Source organism: Cervus elaphus, chromosome 11 (genome assembly GCF_910594005.1).
Source record: "Cervus elaphus chromosome 11, mCerEla1.1, whole genome shotgun sequence".
Lineage (NCBI taxonomy): Eukaryota > Metazoa > Chordata > Mammalia > Artiodactyla > Cervidae > Cervus > Cervus elaphus.
Genome location: NC_057825.1, coordinates 14,265,325 through 14,280,174, shown reverse-complemented (window position 1 = coordinate 14,280,174; position 14,850 = coordinate 14,265,325). Strand labels below are relative to the sequence as shown.

Here is a 14,850-nt window from a genome sequence, read left to right as displayed (position 1 = left end):
CCACCCGGCTGCCCTCACCACCTCTCCTTTAGGAAACTCTATCTGGCAACAAAGGTGGAGCACAGTGCCAGCAAGAGCCGCAGCCAGGTCTGACCAGAGGTGGCTGAGGGTCTGGCGCCTCCACCCCTCATTGCAACAAGCTGAGCAGACCAGCTCTTTGTCTGGAGATTTCTATGACATACTTTTACTTCCTCTTTTTAGAACTGCACAGAATTTTATAAATAATTCTGGGTTCAGTATACTAAATGATGACCCCCTTGCCTTCAGTCCATGGTGCAAATCTACATTACTCTTTGATTTCCCAGTCTGACCTACCGGCCTCCCTCTTGCAGGAGCGAGCATGAAGCTTTTCTATCAGCACAGCTTTTCAGCCCAGGCTCAGAGGGGAGGTATTTTGTTCTAGGTCTGACAGGCAGTAGAGGCGCAAACTCAGTCAGTGGAGGCCACTCTCAGCCAGCAGGGTGAGCCAGGCAAAGAGCACTGTGGTTACATGCCCAGCAGGCTCCAGCAGTTCATGGTCAAGGAGGGGAGAAATATGACATGCGACATGATGTGTCGGAGCGTGCAGTGCAGGATGCCCAGAGACCCATGTGCGGAAGTACCTAACTCATGGTGGGAGGCAAGAGGCAGAATGAAGAGACTGGCATCTTACAGATGATTAAGCTGGGTCTTGAAGGATGAGTAGGAGTCTGTGAGTAGGTTTTTGGAGGAGGAGGGAACGGTACTCTAAGCAGAGGAAGCAGCATGGGAAAAAGCCCAGAGGTACCAAACCAGGAGTGGGTTTCAGGAATTACAGTAGTTCCCTGAGGCTGGAGCAGAAGGTCCAAGAGGTGGGGTGGTGAGGGTGATGAGAGCTTCAGAGAGTAGCTCATGCAAGACCTTGCATATCACCTAGAGGAATATGTGCTGTATCCGGAGAGCAGAGGGGAGCCTTGGGAAGATGGACAATGCCAATCATCTGGTGTCCGGAAAGAGGACTTGGATTGCTGGGAGAGGGTATGAGGAGGGTGCTAGTTTAGAGCAGAGAACAGGGAGTGCCCAGCAGCAGGGCGCTCGGTTAAAGAGGGTTGCATGCCAACTCAGCAGGGGCAGTTGGGTTGGAAGTAAAGGGACTCTGCAGAACTGGTAAAGAGGTGGGATTACCTGAACTATATTAGATTGTGGGGGCTGGGGGAGAATAATGGTGTCCAGATGGAGGGATATAAAGACTTGAAAGGCTCTTGCCACGCTTGAGAAAAGGGGAACGATGGAGCCAAAGAGCAGTGGTGCAACAAAGATTAGTTTGGAGAGTTCAAGACAGGTGCAGATCTGTTTGAAGGGATTTCTAATAAATAAATGTGGTCAGCTGCATTGCTGGTCCCAAGCATCCATTCTGGACCAAGAGGCAGAGCATAAATCTCCATCCCATTGACTCTAGACTTGGTCACATGACTGTCTTTGACCAATGGAATATGGATAGAAGTGATCATGTGCCAGTGCAGCAACTTTAAGAAGCATCACGTCATCTCTTTCTTCCTCCAGCTCTCACCATAAAATAACATATATCGGGTAGAAGCAGCAACTTCAGCCTGGGTCCTGGGAGGAGAGGATACACAGAGCAGACATTCTGCCTGGCTGGAACCCAGCGCAAATCTACAAAACCATGTAGTCTTCACTGCCCTCCAGCTGACATGTAGCATGAGTAATAAAGAAACCTTTGTGGTCATAAACTAAGAGTCAGTGGTTGGGGGATGTTTCTTATGCAGCATTAACTGCAGCCAAAGCTGATATATGCTATATATATGAGACAAGAAGGGAACAGACAGTAAAGAACCTCACATGTCATGATTAGGAGTTGTGCACGAGGAGGGTCAACAGAATTTTGTAGTTGATGAAACTTCTCCATCTTTTTCAAAGCCAACCCTCCTCACTCCCTCCCACTCCTCCCAGTACCTTGCTCTATCAGCCATCCCTTCCCTCTCCTGGACTGAATCCTTCCCCTGAGCTTATAATTTACTTGTCTTTTCCATCCTAAAATCCTTTTCTTCACCCTGTCTTCCTTCAACTATAGCTCAATTGCTTCCCTTTCTCAAACTTCCTCAAAGAGTTGACTCTACTCACCATCTCCACTTCTTTCTATATCACCTACCAGCAATCTAGCTTACCTGCCCTTCACTCCACCAAAACTACTCACAGTATATTCCAGTAATTTCCTAATTGCTCTGTGCCATCCAGAGATCAAATTGCCAACAACCACTGGATCATTGAAAAAGCAAGAGAGTTTCAGAAAAACATCTATTTCTGCTTTATTGACAATGCCAAAGCCTTTGACTGTGTGGATCACAATAAACTGTGGAAAATTCTGAAAGAGATGGGAATACCAGACCACCTGACCTGCCTCTTGAGAAACCTGTATGCAGATCAGGAAGCAACAGTTAGAACTGGATATGGAACAACAGACTGGTTCCAAATAGGAAAAGGAGTACATCAAGGCTGTATATTGTCACCCTGCTTATTTAACTTATATGCAGAGTACATCATGAGAAACGCTGGGCTGGAGGAAGCACAAGCTGGAATCAAGATTGCCGGGAGAAATATCAATAACCTCAGATATGCAGATGACACCACCCTTATGGCAGAAAGTGAAGAAGAACTAAAGAGCCTCTTGATGAAAGTGAAAAAGGAGAGTGAAAAATTTGGCTTAAAGCTCAACATTCAGAAAACTAAGATCATGGCATCTGGTCCCATCACTTCATGGCAAATAGATGGGGAAACAATGGAAACAGTGTCTGACTTTATTTTTCTGAGCTCCAAAATCACTGCAGATGGTGATTGCAGCCATGAAATTAAAAGACGGTTACTCCTTGGAAGGAAAGTTACGACCAACCTAGACAGCATATTAAAAAGCAGAGACAAAAAAAAAAGCAGAGACAATACTTTGCCAACAAAGGTCTGTCTAGTCAAGGCTATGGTTTTTCCAGTGGTCATGTATGGATGTGAGAGTTGGACTATAAAGAAAGCTGACTGCCAAAGAATTGATGCTTTTGAACTGTAGTGTTGGTGAAGACTCTTGAGAGCCCCTTGGATGGCAAGGAGATCCAACCAGTCCATCCTAAAGGAGATCAGTCCTGGGTGTTCATTGGAAGGACTGATGTTGAAGCTGAAACTCCAATACTTTGGCCACCTCATGCGAAGAGCTGACTCATTTGAAAAGACCCTGATGCTGGGAAAGATTGAGGGCAGGAGGAGAAGGGAATGACAGAGGATGAGATGGTTGGATGGCATCTCCGACTCAATGGACATGGGTTTGGGTGGACTCTGGGAGTTGGTGATGGACAGGGAGGCCTGGCATGCTGCGGTTCATGGGGTTGCAAAGAGTCAGACACGACTGAGCAACTGAACTGAACTGATCTAATCCTTATCTTCCTAGATTGCTCCACACCAGTTCGCTTGGAAATAAATTCAGCATCTTGCTGCGCAACCTCAGACATTCCTCTCTCTGTATTCTCTCAGCTAGCGGAACCATTATTCATTCAGTGACCCATGACAGAAAGCCAACAGGAGATAATGAATTCTGTTCTGGATTTGTCCAGCCTGCATTGCCTTTGGGACATCCAAGAAGAGATACCCAAAGGGCACATGTTTAACTAAACATGTGAACTGGGGGCCTACAATAGAGATCTGAACTGGAGATAAAGATGATTGTTACAGACGTAGCATAAAGCCATGAGCATGAGTCAACTTGCTTATTTACAGAGCACAAGGACCAGATCTTTAAATCTCTGTTCTGACATGAGACAGCTCTTTCCTGAGCCCATAAATTCCTATTCCTAAAATCACAGTTCCAGCCACCCTTTGGTCCCTTCCCTCAGGAGTCATGCCTCGCAATGGCCTCCACTGTTGTTACTGTTGTCCAGTTGCTAAGTTGTTGTTCAGTTGTCGGGCTCTTTGCAATTGCAGGGACTGTAGCTCCCCAGACTCCTCTGTCCTTCACTGTCTCCCCGAGTTTGCTCAGATTCACGGCCATTGAGTCAGTGATGCTAACCAACCATCTCATCCTCTGCTGGCCCCTTCTCCTTTTGCCTTCAGTCTTTCTCAACACCAGGGCCTTTTTCAGTGAGTTGGCTCTTCACATCTTATTTCATATTCTTCACCCTGATCATGTTGTGTTCTCCAAGAACTCTTAAAATTCTATCATAAAAAGAGAAGGTATAAAATACTCCTACCCAGGCACTAATAAAAGGCTAAAACAAAAAAGATGGACAATACCAAATCTTGACAAGGATGTGGAATAATTATGTCTTATATATTGCTATGGGAATGTAAAATGGTACCCTCTATGACCCCACAATTTCACTCCTCAGTGATAACAAATGACCACAAAAGACTTCTCTAAGAAATAATAGCCCAAATTGGAAATAACTCAAATATCCATCAACAGAAGAATAAACATGCAACGATGGTATATCCATAAAATGGAATACTACTCAGCAAAAAGGAACAAACTACTCATATACACAACAACATGGGTGAATTTAACAAACACTATGTCGAGTGAAATAAGCCAGACATGAAAAAGACACACAGTACAATTCCATTTATGTGATGTTCCAGAGCAGGCAAAATTAATCAGTGATGAGGAAAATCACCAACTGGTTACTTGGAAGGGTGGAAGGGAAATTCACTACAAATGGGAACCTTCTAGGATGAGGCAAATATTTCATATCTCATTTTGGGTGGTGGTTCCATGAGTGCAAACAACTGTCAAAACTTGGTAAACCCAGCACTTAGAATCTGTGAATTTTATTGTATGAAAATTATACTTTAGTTAAAACTTAGGAAATGAAAATAATTGTAAAGTATCTAGAAAATAAAAACTAAAATAATGAGAATATACAGGGCAGAAAAGGTGGCTCGGTGGTAAAGAAGTTCGATCCCTGGGTCAGGAAGATCCCCTGGAGGAGGAAATGGCAACCCATTCCAGTATTCTTGCCTGGAGAATCCCATGGACAGGGGGGCCTGGCGGGATGCAGTCCATGGGGTCGCCAAAGAATCCAATTCGACTTAGTGACTGAGTGCCCATGAATGCACAGGGCAGAAAACATTCAGTTAAAATACAAGTATATTTATGCTATGAATGCACCTATATAAATGTCAGCCCCACCCCCTTAACCTAGTTGCCCTTTCAGTCATTCTCCCCTCAACCTTGCCCCCATCTCCATGACAATTGCCCATTAATCAGTTTCTCACCATCAAGCGGGATGATGCAATGCAAAGAGCAGAAGCCTTAGAGACAGACAGCTGCTTTCAAACCCCAGCTGCAATTTAGGAACTCAGTGCCCACCATCAAGTGCCTTGGCCTCTCAGCCTCCATCGCCTCAACGATAAGGCCGGTTGATACCTGCTGGGCTGGGCTAAGCAAGCTGCAGAGTGCCGATTAGTTTGTGGGCAACCTAACTCTTCTGACTGTGAAACCAAATTGCATGTGAAAGTCTCACCGAAGGTCTGGAAAAGCTTAGCAGAGGAGACTCCTGGGCTGTTTCTCCCCGGAGGGTAGAGAGGTGGCCCTGGGGGTCCTGGAATTAGGGTCTGGGTGGGCAGATGATAAAAGCTGAGGCACTGGCTCAGAGCCAGCAGAGCCAGGAAAAGGTGTTCTTGACCAATGACTAAGGACACAGGTTTCCTGGCAAGGCTTGGCCACTGGTGGGCCTTGCCCAAATCACTTTGCACACCTCTAGATTCGGTTGCTCCACCAATGCTCCACCAAAAGGGGCCAGATCAGACTGGATCTGAAGAATCTGATACTGAAAACAGCCTCTGGGGTTTCCCAGTATCTAGAGGAGGCAAAGGCAGACCTGAACTGGTTCTGTCTGAAAGATGGAAGGGAAAGATCAGCGCCCTGCAGCTCAGGCTCCCCTCCCCCACCATGGTGCCCCTTGAGCCAGGCCTCTGGACTCTAGGCCTCTCAGGGGCAAAGTTTGAAATTTCCCTAAGCAGATGAACCCGAGGGACGTCTGCAGCGCTAGCTTGTTCAGTCATTGTGCACCTGTTCCATGTAACAATAACTAAGAATCTGCACCTGCCCCCTCCCCCTCAACGTAGTAGGGAATGCAAGGAAGACCCAGAAATGACTCGCAGGAAGGAAGAAAGAACTTCGTGTAGCCCAAGAGGTGCAGAAGGACGACAGAACACCCACAGCCTTCCCCCAGGTACACGCGACCCCCCACCCACCCCAGCCCCGCTGCCCTTCTCATTTCCTTACTCACAGCTGTCTCTATTTCGTGGTCGCGGAAACGGAGGCTCTCTCTGGGAAAGGGTTTCCCAGCTCGGAAGCAGCGAGGCCAGATGCTCCCCGCCCCACCTCCGGCCCCTTGAGACCCACCCATTTCTAAGTAAACGGAGGAGGCCACGAGGCCTGCTGAGGAGGAGCGCAAACGACTAGCAAAGCCACCAAAGCCGCCGCAGGGGCTCAGGTCTCGCCTCCGCAGAGAGGAGCGCGCTGGCTGACAAACCTCCGCGTCTCCGTCCCGCCCCTCCCCGGCCCGCGGGAAGACTGAGAATCTCAAGTCGCTCTGCTTTCTCTCTTTGCGTGCTGACATTTTTTTCCACTTTACTGTTTCTTGGACGCCTTTCAAGAGTTTGTGCAATCATTCTGTTTAGCTGCTTTTCTGCCATTTTCAAACGCAGGGTGGTGTCCCTTTGGAGTGGGAACGTGGTCTGAAGACTTGAAGGGCCCCGATCGCCTCCCATCACCCCGACTCCTCCAGCCTCGTAGCTGCCAAAGTTACTACGTTTGAAACTTTCCCCGTGCTGGGTGTTGGGCTTGGTCCTCGGCTTTCTGAGCTCCCCGACCTCTCCCTCTCGGCGCCCCGGCTCTGAGGGGTTCCTGCGCCCCTCCCTCGCCCTCCCAGGAGCCCCCTTCCCGGAGGGATCCTCTTCCCACCCTGTCCAGGGCGAGGGCGCCCCTTCCCTCCTCCTGCCCCGTAGATGGGGCAGAGCCCTCCCTCCTTCCGAGACTTCCTCGGTGGTCCCGCCCTGACCGCCCTGCCCGTCCCTGCCTTCTCCCGTCTCCACCCGCCCCGGACCCCGTGGGAAGCCCTGCCCGCAGCCCTTCCAGAGGCCCGAGTCTGAAAGGCTGGGCAGAGGCTGCGACGGGGACGGGATGGGACAGAGACCGGGTCGGAGTTGGGAACCGCGGGAGCGATCAGAACAAAAGCGGGGACACGGGCAGGGCAGCAACAGGGCAGGGCCGGCGCGGCGGCCCGTCCTCTCGTCGCGCCGCCCCCACCCGGCGCCGGCCGCCCGGGGGCTCGCGGCCTCAGGGGCCTCGGGCGGCGCCTCGAGGGACCCACCTGATCCGCAGAAGCTAGGCGCGTAGGGGGCTGGCCGGCGCCTCGGCTCCCGGCCCCGGCGGCGTCCTCGGCTGCCCGAATAGTCGGCGTGCTGCCTCCGCCCGAGCCCCGCGGGGCGTGCCGGGGCGGGGTGTGCCGCCTGCGCTCCTGTCTGCCGGCCGCCGGGCGCTCCTCCGGGGCGGCGGGCAGGGGCGCGAGGGAGCCGGCGGGCGCTGGGCAGCGGGCTGCAAGCTCCCCGCTCGGGCCGGCCCGCGGCTGTTTGTGCAGAGCGGGTCCCGCCCCGGACACGGCCGCTGGGAGGCCTGGCGCGCTAGTGCGCGAGTGCCGGCGCGCGTGTGTGTCTGGTGGCGGGGCGGCGCAGGGGGTGTTTGTTTCATTTTCACTCAGGCAGAAAAAAGCCTGAAACCAGCAAAAAAAGAAAAGACAATCCCTGGTGAGGGTGGCTGGGCCTCTTTGCCTTCTTGGGCCTGCGCGTGGTGGGGGTGGCCGGGGCGGGGGGCGGGGGGTACCCGGAGCATCGGAGGGTGGGGTGGGGTCTGTCACCCAGGACCGCGGGGAGGGGCCCCGAAACCCTGGCGCCCCGCCAGACACGAGGGAAGCGGAGAGCCTGGGAGGTCTGATCCACCGTTTGTTTCCTGGGGAAGGAAGGGTGCAGATGACAGCGACAGGCAGGCGGGCGGGAGCCACTCTCGCCGGAGCCCCCCACATCCTGAGCTCCGAACGGGAGGGGCTGGCCACTGGGCACCTAGCGCCGGCCCTGCCAAGGTTTGTTCGCAGACTTAGTAGTCTTCAGGCCCAGAGTTCCTCAAACAGAATTCTGCACAGGCCCTGTGGTTCTCCATTAGAATTATTTTAGAACGGAACTGGAAAAAAAAAAAATCTATTTCAAAGTTTGTGCTTCTGAGCCCGGCGTGACTACATTTCACTTCTGGTGAGTTGATGTAGGCACATCCGGCTGACTTAGTTCTATGCTGGTAGCCGCAACAATTATCTCACTTCTTGGGTTCCAGACCATGTATTTTGCTGGTGCAAAACTCAGAATTTTATTTGGCAGGGATCATTTGCCTTTGAACTTAAACTTCAGGGGCTAAGAAATTAGCTTCTTAAATATTTTAATGCATTGAAACTGTAGTTTGACACCATGAAAATGGCACAGAGCCTGGGTATGGTGTATCATTTTAATTGTTTCATGCTAATGAGCAATGAACAGAGCCCTGATCAAATATTTGAGGGATATTAAGAGGCTGCAGGAGGCTAAGTGACTTCTGGAAACTTGAGAGGATGAAGTTTCCTGACGGTTCTAAAACCTTTTACCTCAGATTGGAACTTGAACCCAGCCAAAACCCAGTTTGGGACTTAAACCCACATGGCTGGGGCTCAAACCCAGCCAAAACCCTGCTTGGGACTTGAACCCACGTGACTGGGACTCAAACCCAGCCAAAACGCCCAGTACCTGGTTTCAGGACCTAATGAAGCTCAGGTTCTTGATGTCTCATCACAGAAAGAATTCAGTGAGAGACAAAGTCATAGGTAAGAAGTGAATTTATTCACATATAGAAAGCGGCACACTCCACAGACAGTGTGGGCCATTGCAGAGGGCAAACTGGGCCACGAAAGTTGGTGTGGTTCATTTTTATAGGCTGGGTAATTTCATATGCTAATGAGTGAGAGGATTATTCCAACTATTGTTGGGAAGGGGTGGAGATGTCCAGGATGTGGGCCATCGCCACTCCTTGGTCTTTTAACAGTGCTGTGGAACTGTCATGGCGCCTCTGGGTGTGTCATTTCGCTTGTTGACTGAGGATTAAGGCCTAGTCTTCTCTGCCTCTTTGGTTTCATTTGATTCTAATCGGTTTATGTTGTATCCTTGGGCTATGTCATTCTTTCAGAAGTTGTGCCCTGCTCCTTTCCCTCCTGTTGCAGTTCCAGTCGAGTGAACAGTGGGAGAATTGAATCATCAACCCCACATGGTTGCTCAGGAAGGAGGTGTTCCGTGACAATCAGCAGAATAGATCCTTTACAAAAGCACAAACTGCTCCACTGTTGTCTTGGGTGAACTCACTTGTAATAGTTCTTTAGTGGTGAGTATCACAGTAAATATACGAGTGATGTTATACCAAGTGCATCATTCCCCATGTTTTCATTATTGCATCTAAGGATGCATTGTTTCAATTGTTCAGTGCATCAAACTGGACAATAAATGAGTGGTGTTTGGTTTTTTTTTTTTTAAGGAAACTGTGACAGTAATTCAAGTGGCTCAAATGATAGCTCTTCATGATCAAAATCAAAAGACGAGGACACAGGAAATGGAACATGTGAAAACATCACTCCGCTACTATTAAACTCAATGCAAGAGGTTTAATTTCATCATCAGTCACGTTAATTTAATGTTGTTATTGTGGATTTTATTGGTTTTGAGGTTGCATTTGTATCTACTTAGAAAGCTTGTTTTGGTTTTACAGTTGGTTTATAGAGTGTGAGCATGACAACTTCCTGGTTAATTTTAGATTATTTCAGTAGCAATAAAGTAAAAATAATTTCAGTCAATACTATGGATCTGGATTTGTTTGTTTGTTTTGGGAAGAGCTATATAGTTCTCAGGGCTTCTTTCCTGGTGGCTGGCTCAGCAGTAATCTGCCTGCAATCCTGGAGACTCAGGTTTGATCCTTGGGTCAGGAAGATCCCTTGGAGGAAGGCATGGCAACCCACTCCAGTATTCTTGCCTGGAGAATCCCATGAACAGAGGTTCCTGGTGGGCTGTGGTCCATAGGGTCGCAAAGAGTCAGACACAACTAAAGCGACTGAGCATGTTTGCACACACATATAGCTTCTCAAAATCTAACTGTCAGTTCTACTGACTGAATGGCTAAGCTGGAAAACACCTTGAAGATTACATACGTTAGCTTTGGGTGGAGACTTCTAGGTTTAAGGTCTTAGATAAGTCACTCTTACTGTCTGAGACTACTTTGCGTCACATGCTGAAAGGGAATAAGGTGACTAGTTCATGGGAGAGGCGAAATCAAAATGGGATAATATTGGGGAAAGGGCTTTAGAATCACAGGAGTGTGAGGCTGAATATTGACAGAGGGGAAGGATGAGGCAGGTAAGCGCAGGTAGCTCTGATGGCTTGCCAGGCATCGCTCCAGGTGCCTCTCACATACTTCAGCTCATGTCATCCTTTGTGCATGCTAATCACATCCCCTGATTTCCAGAAAAGAAAGCTGAGGCAGAGGCAAGTTAGGTAACTTTTGTTCCTCATTTCTCTAGGTCTAACCAAAGTGCTCTGAATCCAGAAGGCCTTCCTCATTCTTTTAAGAAATACTTACTGGGACCTCGGTATCTGTCAGCCCCTGATCTTCAAGCTGAGGATATCAAGGTAAGCATGTAGCATCATAGCCCTGGGGAATGGCTGCAGCCCAGATATTAAAACAAGACCCACCCAATGAATGATTTGGGGACCATTGTGATCAGGGCTCTGAGGGAGAAATACAGGGTGCAGGGGACCCTGAGACCAGAAGAAGGAGTAGTTCACCAGGTGAAGACTTAGGGCAGAGTGACCCAAGCAGAGCCAAAGTCTTTAGCAGGGAGGAAAAAGAGCCATGAGTGTGTGCTGGAAAGCTTCAGCATCACAAAGATAGCCGTTTTCTGCAAATCAACCTATACGATCAAAACAAATCCCAGCAGAGTTTTGTGGAACTTAGCAAGCCGCTCTTAAAACCTGAATGGAAGAGCAAAGGGCCAAGTGTAACCAAGACAGTCTTGACTGAGCAGGGAGGTGAGAGGTGGGCTGTTATTCAGCCAGATATCAAGACACACCATGAAACTCTAACAGCATAGGGTTGGTGCCAGGATGGATTATTGGACTAAGGGAACAAAATAAGGAGCCTAGACAGAGACCCACATGCATGTGGAAACAGTGTAGGCCAGAAATGGGGCTACAGATTAGCGGAGAAGGAATAGACTTCAGAGAGTCTTGCTGAGCCCAAAAGAATTGGAAACAGGTGGGCAAACAAAAACTTGCACAGGCATGTTCATGGCATCGCTATTTATAACAGCAGAAAGGCGGAAACAATCCAAGTGTCCTTCAAGCAATGACTAGATAAAGAAAACATGGTACATCCATACAATGGAATATTATTTGGCATAAAAAGGAATGAAATACTGCTTCATGTTACCGCATGGATGAACCTTGAAAACATTATGCTAAGTGAAAGAAACCAGACACAAAAGACCATGTATTATATGACTCAATTTTATGGAAATATCCAAAATAGGCGAATTCATAGAGACAGAAAGTAGATAAATGGTTACCAGGGGCTGGGGGAGGGAGCATGGGAGTGACTGCCAAGTGGGTACTTGGTTTCCTCTTGGGCTGATGAAGAACACTATGGAAATAGACAGTGCTGAGGGTTCCACAGCACAGTGAATGCATTAAATGCCCTGAATTGTGCACTTAAACACGGCTTACCCATTTTGAATGTAAATTTTATGTTATGACTTTTATCGCAATTTTAGGAAGTGTTTCTGAGCAATCCATATGAAAAGTAAAATTAGATTCCTAACACACACACGCACACATGCGTGTGTGTGTGCACACACATGCCACATAACACATGGGTAACTGACCTAAAGGAAAAGAGAAACTAAAACCTTCAGAGGAAAATATCATTATTACTTCAGAATAGGTGTCTATTTAAACATACACACACACACAGCACTGACCTTAAAGAAAAATATAAATAAATTTGACCACATCAAAATACAAATACAACATATATATCCACAATGAATTAATGGGCAAACCAGAAATTACAAGATGTTTGCAAGGCAGAAAACAAAAAAGGATTGGTATCTTGAGTCTGCAGGAATGCCTGCAGATAAACAGGAAAAAACACATCTTCTATTTTTACACCTGGCTAAGGGCCTGAGTGAAATGTCACTGGGTCAGAGTTCACAGGTGTCCCCTTCGTAGCACTTATCATAACTGTAGGAACAAAACTTTCTGTGTAACTACAAGCCCCATCACTCCATTTCAGTGGATGGAAAATTATCTGTTCGAGCATTTTGTGGGGAAGAGCTTATCAGCAGGGGCATGCTGGGGGTGAGCGGGAAGGGGCGAGGGGGCGGGGGGGAAGACCAGGGTCTGCAGAGTTTGATGAGCCCGACCCACAGAAATCCCAGCTCAAGGAAATGGGAAACTTCCCCAGAACCAGAGACACACAGGGCCCTGGAGCCCCAGGAGATGGCCAGCCGTGCCCTTCAATTTACAGATGAGGAAATGAGTTTCAGACTACCAGGGAGTGACTTCCTCAAAATCACCTACTAGAACGTTTCAAAGCTGGGTTTCATTCCTTCTTCTCTCACGTGCTCCTCAGGCCGCAGACAAGAGGGGAAACTCTCAGAGCCAGAAGGGGAAAGTGTTCTACAGCAGCTTCCAGAAATAGTCAAGTTAGAAGAAGCAGGTGAGGCTGAGTACTGAGTCCTGGAGGAAGTGGGGGTGCAGGAGGGCAGCTGGGAGGATGGGAACAGGGAGAAGAGCTTGCGCAAAGGACAGAGGGTGGAACAGGCCAGGTCCTCCCCTGGAGCCAGGGGGCCACCAGCCTGGGGCTGAGGGGCCGTGGCGGTGGCAGAGAGGCATGGAAGGCGGAGCCCAAGAATTTGCCTTTTTATCCTGTCCACAGAAGGGAGCCTCTGGAGTGATCATCTCTGGGGATGGAGGATGGCAGGATGGAGTTTGCCTTGGAGGGATTAGTCCCACCCCTGCAATCACAGTCACTTTACTTAAGTCACAAGGGAGGGAAGGAGAGGAGTCAGAAAGGGAGGAGGGAAAGCAAGAAAGAAGGAAGGGAGGGAGGGAGGAATTAAGGGAAAGAACTTGCCACCCCACCCCACCCCAACTCCACCCTCCCCACCCCCAGCATCCAGTGGTTAAGCCTCTGCTCCCAGTGCAGGGGGCAGGAGTTCGATCCCTGGTCGGGAAGCTAAGATCCCATATGCTTCGTGGCATAACCAATAAAATAAAATGATGGAGCATTTATGTGAACAAAGTTCTCTTCTTATCAAACAAAACAATTAAAAAAAATACACCACCCCCAAAATATGTCACTTTGGCATAAAGACTATTTGGAGCTGAGGCCAATTGGGAAGCAGCAGACGCAGGAAAGACTCTTCTGCTACCACATTCCCCCCTTACCTTTCTGCCTAAAAGCAGGGCATAAATTTCCCTTCATAATGGTGACATAAATTCTCCTTGTGAAGGTCCACTTCCCCTACCTCCAACACCCACTCATACCAGGAGAAGGAGAACAACCTTTATCACCAGCGATCAGGTGAGTCTGCATAAACAAATCAACCTGACTCAAACAACACTTATCTTCCATTAGCTTCCTCCAGATATATACCTTCCCACAACTTACCATCCCTAGTAATCCCGACTCCTTTTCTTTTGTCTGGTCACTTCACCATTTATTGCCCTTTGTTAAAATGGTGGATAAGACCTCAGGTCTGATCCCTTCTTTGGGTTTTCACTTTTATTTTTCCTGTGAAGCCCCCACATACATAAAAATATTAGCATCAATAAAGGAACACGTGCCTTTTTCTCCAATTAATCTGTCTTTGTCAGTTTAATTTGCAGGCTGCATTAACAGAACGGAAGAGGATAAAGGAACAGTGCTTTCCTCCCCTACTGAGGCAAGGAAGTGGGGAGAGGGAGGGAGAGAAGGAAGGAAGAAAAGGTTTTCTGACTTGGGACTGGCATCAGATAATTGCTTTCCTTCCAGTTGGACAATAAATAAGATGGGAGGAATTGACAAGCCCAGGAGACTGGAGGCTGGCTTGGCTCCATAAAGGCCCATCAACTTCTCCATCCTTTATTGAACCAAGGAAATGCTATTAAAATCATCATCTCCAGGCAAGGAAATATCCTTTTTACTTGGTTTGGTACTTGGAAGTCATTTGTTTTCTAATGATGCTAAATTCCACCTCTGGCATTTACATATATCTAATTTCAAAAGGCAGACACAGGGAGAAGGCCAAGTTTTTTAAGGCTCTTGGGTTCATTTTTGAAACCTGTCAGTGCTTCCAGGGCCAAAGAATTCTACCAGTTGAAATAAAATTTTATATTCGCAACCAAAACTAATAAAGCTACATTCCACCGTGTTAAAAGTGTGTTCCTCTCAACTTTCAAAAAAGGTCAAGGAAACAATCCACTTAAACCCTTGTATATTTCAGGATTGTTATTCCCTGAGAGTATCTTCTCTATTTTTCAAATTAAGCACGTAAATAAAATAAAACGCAACTTAAAAACGCTAATGTCCTGGGTCTTCTCAAGAGTTTGAATGAGTTATGTTCTGGGCATTAGAAAAAAAATGTTTAATAGAACAAGCCTGGGATCAGCTCTGGTTCAGTTTTGTTCCTGAAATTCCACAAGCCAGGTGACCTTGAGGGGAAAAAGAATCACTTAAATTTTCTGTCCTATACTTATCTATTCTTTTATAGATAGTTATCTATAAAATGGAGA

The 14,850-nt window shown here is 47.9% G+C and overlaps 1 protein-coding gene and 1 long non-coding RNA gene across 10 annotated transcripts in view; one reads left to right on the top strand and one right to left on the bottom strand.

Moving 5' to 3' along the window:
• Positions 1-7,676, bottom strand: part of GGTA1 (glycoprotein alpha-galactosyltransferase 1 (inactive)) — a 73,031-nt gene extending 65,355 nt beyond the window's left edge. For 2 of the 5 annotated variants that reach the window (XM_043916964.1, XM_043916965.1), the window contains exon 1: positions 7,332-7,676. The gene's annotated coding sequence lies outside the window, so the exon portion shown is untranslated. Of the gene's footprint in view, positions 1-6,245; positions 6,399-7,331 lie in introns of those variants that run through there. The other 3 variants (XM_043916966.1, XM_043916968.1, XM_043916967.1) reach the window with 2 other exon arrangements.
• Positions 5,915-14,611, top strand: LOC122702947. Of its 5 annotated transcripts, none has more exons than XR_006343372.1 (7): positions 5,915-6,188; positions 9,255-9,412; positions 9,563-9,687; positions 10,599-10,707; positions 12,707-12,793; positions 13,590-13,660; positions 13,954-14,611. It is a non-coding gene; the product is annotated as an uncharacterized LOC122702947 (long non-coding RNA). The 5 variants fall into 5 exon arrangements; XR_006343371.1 differs by lacking the exon at positions 5,915-6,188 and adding an exon at positions 7,646-7,764; XR_006343374.1 differs by lacking the exon at positions 5,915-6,188 and adding an exon at positions 8,046-8,262 and having other exon boundaries at positions 9,563-9,646.
• The last annotated feature ends 239 nt before the right edge of the window (positions 14,612-14,850 follow it).